The sequence below is a fragment of the Athene cunicularia genome, assembly GCF_003259725.1.
Source record: "Athene cunicularia isolate RWA chromosome 3 unlocalized genomic scaffold, athCun1 chr3_part1, whole genome shotgun sequence".
Classification (NCBI taxonomy): domain Eukaryota; kingdom Metazoa; phylum Chordata; class Aves; order Strigiformes; family Strigidae; genus Athene; species Athene cunicularia.
Genome location: NW_020799097.1, coordinates 105,745,806 through 105,754,499, shown reverse-complemented (window position 1 = coordinate 105,754,499; position 8,694 = coordinate 105,745,806).

Genomic DNA, 8,694 nt, shown 5'->3' with positions numbered 1-8,694 from the left:
AGAAATTTCGGTTTGTCTTGACTGATTTTTTTTTTTTCTTTGTGCATAGAAAAATATTTCTTTTGCTAGCTGCCTCACAGCATGATCAATGTCATGAGCTGTTCTAAGAGCACTGTCGTGAGGTTTAGAATGACAGTATGTCCCATGAGATATTTGAATACATTTGAATTTCTCTAGGGGATCAATCTTAGTGACCTTTGGGTAGGAGAAGATTGTGACCCTCCCAAGCCCTCTGTTTGCTTGCTCATCGTTAAACTGTTAGTTCCTGAACTTGACCTTTTCTAGCAAGTCTGTGAAGCAGCAATGTCTTGAGACTGGAGTAGAATTTGTGCCATAAATATATGTGTGCAGATGTTTAGTGTCTTGCAGGACTGCCTCCTGCTTCCCAAGAACAGCACTCTGGACAAATGCTGAGCAGGAGACCTGCCCTGCTGCAAGAAGGACCCTGCAGAGCTCTGATAACCCTGATAATAAGCCTATCCTGTGAGTTGAAGGTACACATAACTCCTGGTTCTTAAAGGGCAAGTGAAGAGCCTTGTCTAGTGGAGAGGCATGGAGTTGTCAGACTTCTTTATACTATCACTTCAGTGATGCAGTTTAGTCAGGGGGGTTGTGTGTGCACAGGGGGAGAGTTTTGATTTTAGCAATCAAAGTATTGCTAGAGGTGGTATGTACACTGAATATTGTGGGGGGTTTTAGCCTTTATGGTATTACTAGAGGTGGTGCGTACCCTGGATACAAACTGCCTTTTAAGATTGGTATTCAAACTAAGAAAAAAGAAAATCAAGAGATTCCACATCTCTTGCTCGTCTCCAAGTTTCTCATACAGATATGAGGACAGAAGGAAGAGATGGGGCCTTTTGTATTAGTTAGATCAGATGTCTGTGATTGTTCTAACTCAGTTCTAGCTGCAGTGCCCCATCTCATGTTGTGGGTGGCTGCAGAAGCAGTGGATGTTTACATGTATACTAACTGAGGAATCAAATAAATGATTCAGCCACCACTCTTGTCCTGTTTCAGTACTGGTGCTGCAAGATTTTTATGCTCTGTGGTATAATTTACTTTCTTGAACAAGTGACTTGACATTCACTGTGAGGTTCTGTATGTCTTATCAAAGACAAAAACTTTTGGTGATTGGATTTCCTTTTTGTTCTTGGAAGGCTGCTGAACCTTGGTGATGAAACTCCCTGTGGCTGGCCCAGGTTCAATACAGACAGGGCCAGCTCCCCTGGGAATTTGCATACATCCACCTCCAGTCATGCTAATGAACTTCAGGTGTAGAATATGGAAAACCTACTAGGTGATGGAAAGTTGCAGCTTGCTAAATGGTCATTGTTGGCCTTTGTCATGTGTCTGCTGGGGAAACCACCTTCATATTTCACTTACTGTGTAGCAGCCATTCTTGTTTGTCACTGTACTCTGTTACAGTTAAACTCATAAGAGCTGTCTGTGCTATTAGGACATGTACTACTTTGAGTAAAGGCTGGGATCACCTATTATTAAACTATCACAAGACCTCCATGTATAGCAACACACAAACTAAAGGCTGGTTTATCAGTTTTGCTATGTTGTCCTTGCTTCCCTTGTATCTTTTGGGTCTGAGAGCTGGAATTAATTAGGAAACTGCATTGGCTCTAATTCATTCCTTCATGCTGGTGGATATCTCTGAGAGGATAAAATTAGATCAGCGGGAGAAACTCCTTGCATTCCTTGCTGAGCCTTAGAGAAAAGCTGAGGGATGGAAGCCTCAACAAATGTAGATATTGGCTGCACTGTATTTGAAATTCATATTTAAAGCCATTGCACATTCTTTACTGTTCTTTTTATAAATCATTTGGCAGGAAGCCTAAGCAAATGGCCCAGCTGGAGTTACTGATTGTAGCTCCCAGAAGCCATATTTGTTGAGATCCAGTGCCTGCTGCTTGCCTTGCATTGCTCAGTTGGAACAACTCCTCCCCCCACCTCGCTCCTTGCTGAGCCCTTTCTTGTGTTCTAGGAGCCGCCACCAGCAGTGCTCCTGCTCCGGCGGAACTCGAACCCTGGACGAGTTCAGACACTCAGGTGTGAGTAAGCTTACGGCATGGTCTGTGGTGGGATCCTCTGCAGAGTTGAAGAACGGAGCTCATTTGATAGTGTACAATTTAGTGCCCTTCTGCAAAGACTTCATTATACATTATTTTCTTCTATAGCAAAAGAAATTCTATATGGTATGCTAAGACTCCAAAAAAACTTGGCTTCTTTAGGTATGCCTAGCTCTGTGCCAGTTAGGGCTTATTCTATCTGCATGCCCAGTCTGGTTCACCTCCAGCCTTATTACAACACATCCTCAGCACCCAAGTGATTGCAATTTCTCATTTGCATTAGGTGCGCACGTTCATGCCTTTCCTTTGGGCTTTTCCCATGTCCTGAGCCAAAAGCAGACCTCTGTGCTGGCTGAGTCTTGAAATTCTTTAGTGTAGCACTAGACCATGTTCTTTCTGTCTTTATAGAAATCCAGTTCCCAGCTCTGCTTACTCACAGATGCTTGCAGCATAACTGAAAGCTGTATGTATGATCTACAGGTAGTTCATTTATTCGTGTTTGGAAGTCTTTTAAGCTTTTTAAGAAGGTGGGTTTGTCCGAGAAGTGGCAGACCAGAGGGTTGTTCTCCTGGCCCTTAGTAAAAGTGAGGTGAGAGGCACAAGAAGAATTGGGGAAGACAGGTCTTCTGTCACTAACACAAACACAAGTCCACTGAGTACAAAGAAAAGACACACTTTATTGTCTCTAAACTGCAGTAATACAAGGAAATACACCCTTTTAGTTCCAAATGATGGCCAGGGTCATAGTTTTCGGAGGACGCGTATCTTATCTTCTTAAAATGGTCTTGCAAATTCCTTCTCCATCTAATCTAGACAAGACTTCTTGTATGGTTCTGCTTGTCACCTGTCTGTAACAGCTGCAAGTGCCTGTCTCAGATATTTCAGAGGTACAGAAGTTGCTCATTCTTTCTGAGGACAGCTGTCTGACAGATCAAAACAGAAAGGAAATATCCAAAAGCAGAGACACTGAAGATTGGGTCATTCTAAGGGAACATTCTTCTAATTCTTTGGTTCTTGGGTTAACTCCTGGCTCTTGCTTTGTATCTGACATCCTCTTGGTTAGGCCATAGCATCTCCAGCTGCAAGTGTGACTTCTCAGGTTTTTTGTGCTCAAACACAGAGCTCCTGGGCTATCTTCACTTTTCAGCACAGTCTGTAAGCATTTGTTGCTTGGAGAGAATGTGTATCAAGATCAGCTGTCTTTCTATTGCATGTACCATAATTAGCTTTTAATTCTTTTGGTGAAACAATTGATGTGGCCCCATGAATTAACTGGTGTAGTTATACGAAGCTGCTTCTCACTACTCAGTGTGCCTCCATTACTAATCTCTTCCAACCAGGAGCCTGCGGTCTCCATTACAGGGTGACTCTTGACTCCTGGTTGAAAGCAAACACAGTCGCTTTCCTAGGGGAGGATTTTTCCCTTCTGTAGCAGCTTACTTCCTGCCTTCCTAGGTGAGTTCTGATGTAACAGGTGTCTGGTCTGCTCACTTTTGAATGGATTGAAAGTTCTACTTCATGACCAACTTTTATGGCTATTGTAAAGTAATGCTCTGTGTGTTAAATAAGAATTTCACTGACTTAACGAGCTAAATATATTTCCAGCTTCAATTCTGGATGGAGGTCTGTTTCTGCTAAAATTCTGGTTTAGAATTCTAGTTTAGAAATGTCTACTGATACAAAGTTCATGGGGTTGAGCAGTTCAGAGCTTCCTCCTATCTTATAATTTCCCTGAGATGTGATAGATATGTGATATGTATGATAGAACACAGATATGATAGTGTCATTTTAGGACCTTAAAACACTTTTATCTTCCAGACTGTGAACTGGTGATTATGTTTAGATCTTGAAGTAAAATAGCTTTTTCTGAGAAGTTACAGGACAGTGGTTACAAGATCTGATATCCTTGAACGCTCTGTACTAGATCTGTGCATGATATTCAGGTGGGAGTGGGTGGGACTGTAAACAGTCAAGAAGAGAGGGAAATGTTCATATCTGTTTCTAGACTCAGAGGTTAATTAAGTGCTGGTTAATAGTTAATGACGACACTCTTCTCAAAAGTTATCTTTAAAATAGAGTTCTAGAAATCTAATGTATGGTATGTCATAAAGTACTCCTAAATAAAATAGGAGCCAGAATTTGTTGCTGTCTCTCATCATTACTGTTGTGTAGTTGTGAACCTCCAATTTTTATGTAGGGACCCAACAGTGTGAAAGGTGGTGATGGAAGTTAGTGACTGTTTTTGACAGGTATCTATCTGTGCTTCTTAGATGTTTATTAAAAAATGCCAACAACTGGAGTACAGGAGGAAGTCTGAGAGCAGAGGGAATGCATGATAGATGTGTTTTTGTACACAGCTCCGCTTCCTTCTGTATGAAAACCTCTCATGCATTTAGTGGTATTTTAAACTTGGCTTTTCAGACCATAGCTTTATTACAGCCTGCTCTCCTGAAACGTGAAGTACCAAGTTCCTTCTTTCACGTGAAGATGTTCCATGTCAAAACTTACTTTGAATTCTATTTTTTTTTCCCTAAGGCAAATTATCTGTGTTTTTTTTTTTTCCTCCATCTATAGACATGGAGAAATAAAACCAGCAGCTATGTCCACAGAGGGAAATGGAAAAGGAAGTGATTTGAAGAACTGCTAAGTACCATAATTTGGTTGCAGGCATTGAATTTTTTTTATGACAAGGTTCTAGCTTTAGAAAATAGAGTAGGGTTTTCTTATTATTTATATTTGACATCTGTAACTTCAAAATTGTTCCTAGAATAGGAAGAATTCAATCCCTTCTGAGACCAGAAACCACAATCTGCTGGGAAGAAGAGGGCAAAAATTGAGAAATCAATCAGTTGTGCACCTTTGAGAGGAATCATTTGAGCAATTATTTCTGTTATTTAGCTTCAAAAGGGAAAAGACAGTGGTGAAGTTAGGAGAATTATAACATGTGTGTTCTGCCGTGTGTTCTCCTGCTTAGTTTGTGTGAGATATTACTTAATCCCTCTTTGTCTCTGGTGTCTCTGAAACATCAAGAATGCCTTCTGATTCACTGAGAAGGCTTTATCAGCCACAAAAGACTTGGGATGATGCAAAAAAAAAAAAAAATTATATGGAGGCAAAAATGCTGGGGTGGACAGTAGTGTACAAGAATTCTAGAACTCAAGAGATACAGATGTTTTTACATACAGAACCACCTCAGCAATGCAGGCTTGGTTGCAAAAGAATTTAAGAACTGCTGGAAAATAAAGCTGCTCTTAGACTTTCCTCTGTTTGGGGGAGCTGAAAGGTTAGTAGGTGTACTCTGCTGTAAGAGTCGGCCAGAAGATCAACATTATCTCAACATTGTCATCAGGGACACAGACAGTGAGGTACCCGACAACGGCCTGTTTGGAACACAGTTTCTGATCCCTGGAGTGGAACGTGGTGCAGAGGCTCCTGAATGCAGAACAACTGTGTGGCACGGCAGTGCGGTGCTGCTCCGCTGAGCACCGACCCGTGTGGTGCGGGCAGTGCGGTGCTGCTCTGCGGTGCCTGAGCCCTGCAGCACAGAGTGCTGGGCTATCGTTCGGTACCTGGGCCCAGCCGGAGCTGTTGGAGATAACCGCATAGCCACTGTCAGAAAAGATGGATCGCAACTGTTGCCATAACATTACGAAGAAATCATGAACTTTAGATGAACTTTGCTTCATTATAATACCAAAGCAGGCTGTCTACCTCCAAGACTGACCACACCTCGGACACTCCCCCCCCCTGCGCATGCGCGATGGCCTCAGTCAAGAAGGGCAGAGACATGATAACTGAATTCTGAGAAGGGCGGAGACCCCTGAGGCAGAGGTGGAGCAAGGTGTGTTACTGAGCATAAATGATGACTTCTGGACAACGAAAATCGGAAGCTTTCCCACCAAGGATCATGACAATTGATGACACGGCATCGGCTGGACCGGGGACCATTAGGATGTCTTGAGATCAGCAATGGTAGCTAAAACCTCTCTTCCTCCTCTCTCTAAACTTTACTTTTCTCCTTTCTTTCACCCATCTCTAACTATCATGTGCTGCTTCACAGGCAGCACAATAAAGTTTTACTGTTTGATTATTGCTATCCCCTTTGGTGTTGGGTCACCTTAATTTTGCACTTTTGACATCGTAGCAAATGAACCATCACGAGTCCACTGAGTGGACTGTGACACTCTGCTCAGAGGTGAGAGCCTACAAGGCAGCGATGGCCATAGTCCAAGAGTGAGTGGGACTGCTGAGGCTCAGCTGGAGCAGAGCAGCAACCCAAGCTCACAAGCCCGCACGGAGCAGGGGTGCCATACAAGATGTAGTGAGAGGAATGCTGCCTGGGCTGGGCCCTTCCCTTCTGCAGAGAAAGATGTCAAGATCCATCACTTGCGTGAATACCTCGGGGTGAGACACATCCACGTGCTCCTGTGCAGTGGACAACTAGGAATGAAGTGGAGGTGGGACTGTTTAGTTTAAAGAAGAGAAGGCTGAGGGGAGACCTCATCACTCTCTACAGCTACCTGAAAGGACATTGTAGAGAGGTTGGTGCTGGTCTCTTCTCACAGGTGATTAGCGACAGAACAAGAGGGAATGGCTTTAAACTCCAACAGGGGAGGTTCAGACTGGACATTAGGAAAAAATTTTTCACTGAAAGAGTGATCAGACAGTGGAATAGGCTGCCCAGGGAGGTGGTGGAGTCACCATCCCTGGATGTGTTTAAGGGTCGTTTAGATGAGATGCTGGGGGATATGGTGTAGGGGAGAACTTTGTAGAGTAGGGCTGATGGTTGGACTCAATGATCCTAAGTGTCTCTTCCAACCTGTATGATTCTGTGAACAGTAGGTGGATCACGTTGAGAAGGAAGGATGGGGTATTTACCAGGAAGCCCCTGTCAGCAAGACAGCAAGGAGCTGATTTTGCATTGGATGTGGAGTGGGTACCAGTGGGCGGCAAGTCAAGGACTGGGAGGAATTTCAGAGTTGAGGGTGCAGTTTCTCTTTCCACCTGCCTCCAGGGCTTGGTGCTCCCGGGGCCCAAAGCCAGCCATGGGCATGGCCAGGGCCCCTTGCTCTGCCCTGGGGGCAGGAGGCTGTGTGAGTGGGAGGCCGGCCGCTGGCAGCTGCTGGAACAGGCACCACAGGCAAGGCAACGCGGTTGGTTTTGCTCCTCGCGCTTCTGCTGTGGTGTTGAAACAGCAGTTGTGAGTCGGTCTTCACATATAGTTAAGTTTGTCATGTTGGTATCTTTGACTCAGTAGCTGGGTGTAATTTTGTCTTCACCTGTTTCTGTTCGCCTTTCTCTGTACTGTACTCTCTCTGCACCGATCATCTGCAGTGGTTTGAACCGTGGCTGCAAAGGGGGATCATATTTCCTTTAAGAAGATGGAAACTCGCTGCTTACATGTCATTTATCATTTGTCCCATCCTCAAAGCTTCAGACATCCAGCTATTAAACACAGGGAGAGCACGAGCACCCTTAAAATCTAATCAGGAAGGTATTTTGAAGACTGTTGTGTGGACTACATCTAGCAAGGGGAAAGAGCTGTCACTCAGCACAGATCTGTTCTAAATACTGCGCTCCGGAAGACAACTGACAATTGTAATGGGGCTAATTCTTCTAGCAGCATTGGCATAACACCATCAGGGCTGTCTGGCACTGCACAGGATATTTCTTCCATGAAAGAAAACTAATCCTAGGCAAGATGGTTTTAGTGTGAGTTATGTTCCTTAAAGTGCTATTACAGCAAGTAAAACAAGTGGCATCGTTTCTCGGTGTTTTAAAATAAGCTACCCTGAAATCAATATGGATTTATTCCTTGTCTCTTCCCACAGTATCCAGAAGGATCCTTCCATTCCTCTTTCAGACAAAAATGTATCTTCATTTAATGCATATTATGTATTGCACCTGCTGTAAAACAGCATGTGCACTTGATTGACTGTCTTGAACCGATCAGTCCCTGCCCCTAGGCAATTCCGGCTGACTCAGTGGTGATGAATAGTGCCCCTTATGGATCTAGAGCTAACTGTGATGCTAGACTTAACAGATTCTGTTTTTCACTAAATGATGATTTAACTTCCTTTTTCATATGAAAGTGTGATTTCTGTTCATATTTTTTTTTCATTCATACTCTGAGCAATGCCTGACTTTTTTGTTTAATGTGCATGAAGTCTTGCCTTGTTTAGTTGTATAAGATGTCCAAAGGCTGCATATAGTGGCTTGGATTTTTCAGGACTTTAGGGTTTGCAGTTTAAAAATCAGAAGTCAAATTTGGTTGTAGTGGGAGTTAGTTGAGCTGGAGCTGTATGGAAAGATGATGGCCTTACTTGTGTTTTTCCATAGCAGAAGCAGGTACTTTTCAAAGCACTTCAGCTAGCAGGGACAGAGTGTAAATTTTGCTTATTTTCGGTGGTGTCTTCATGGTTCTGAACCTCTTATCCAGACTCTACATGAGCCGTAACTGGCTAATTAAAGCAGGGTTTAGGTCAGCTACTTTTGGTTTCAGTGGGGGATAAATGCATGTTTTGGAGCAACTTAAGGAGGAATGGCTTTTAGGGCAGCAGTTTCTTTGAGCAGAGGCTTTGGGGCAACTCTGGCCCAGAAATGGAAGCTTCAC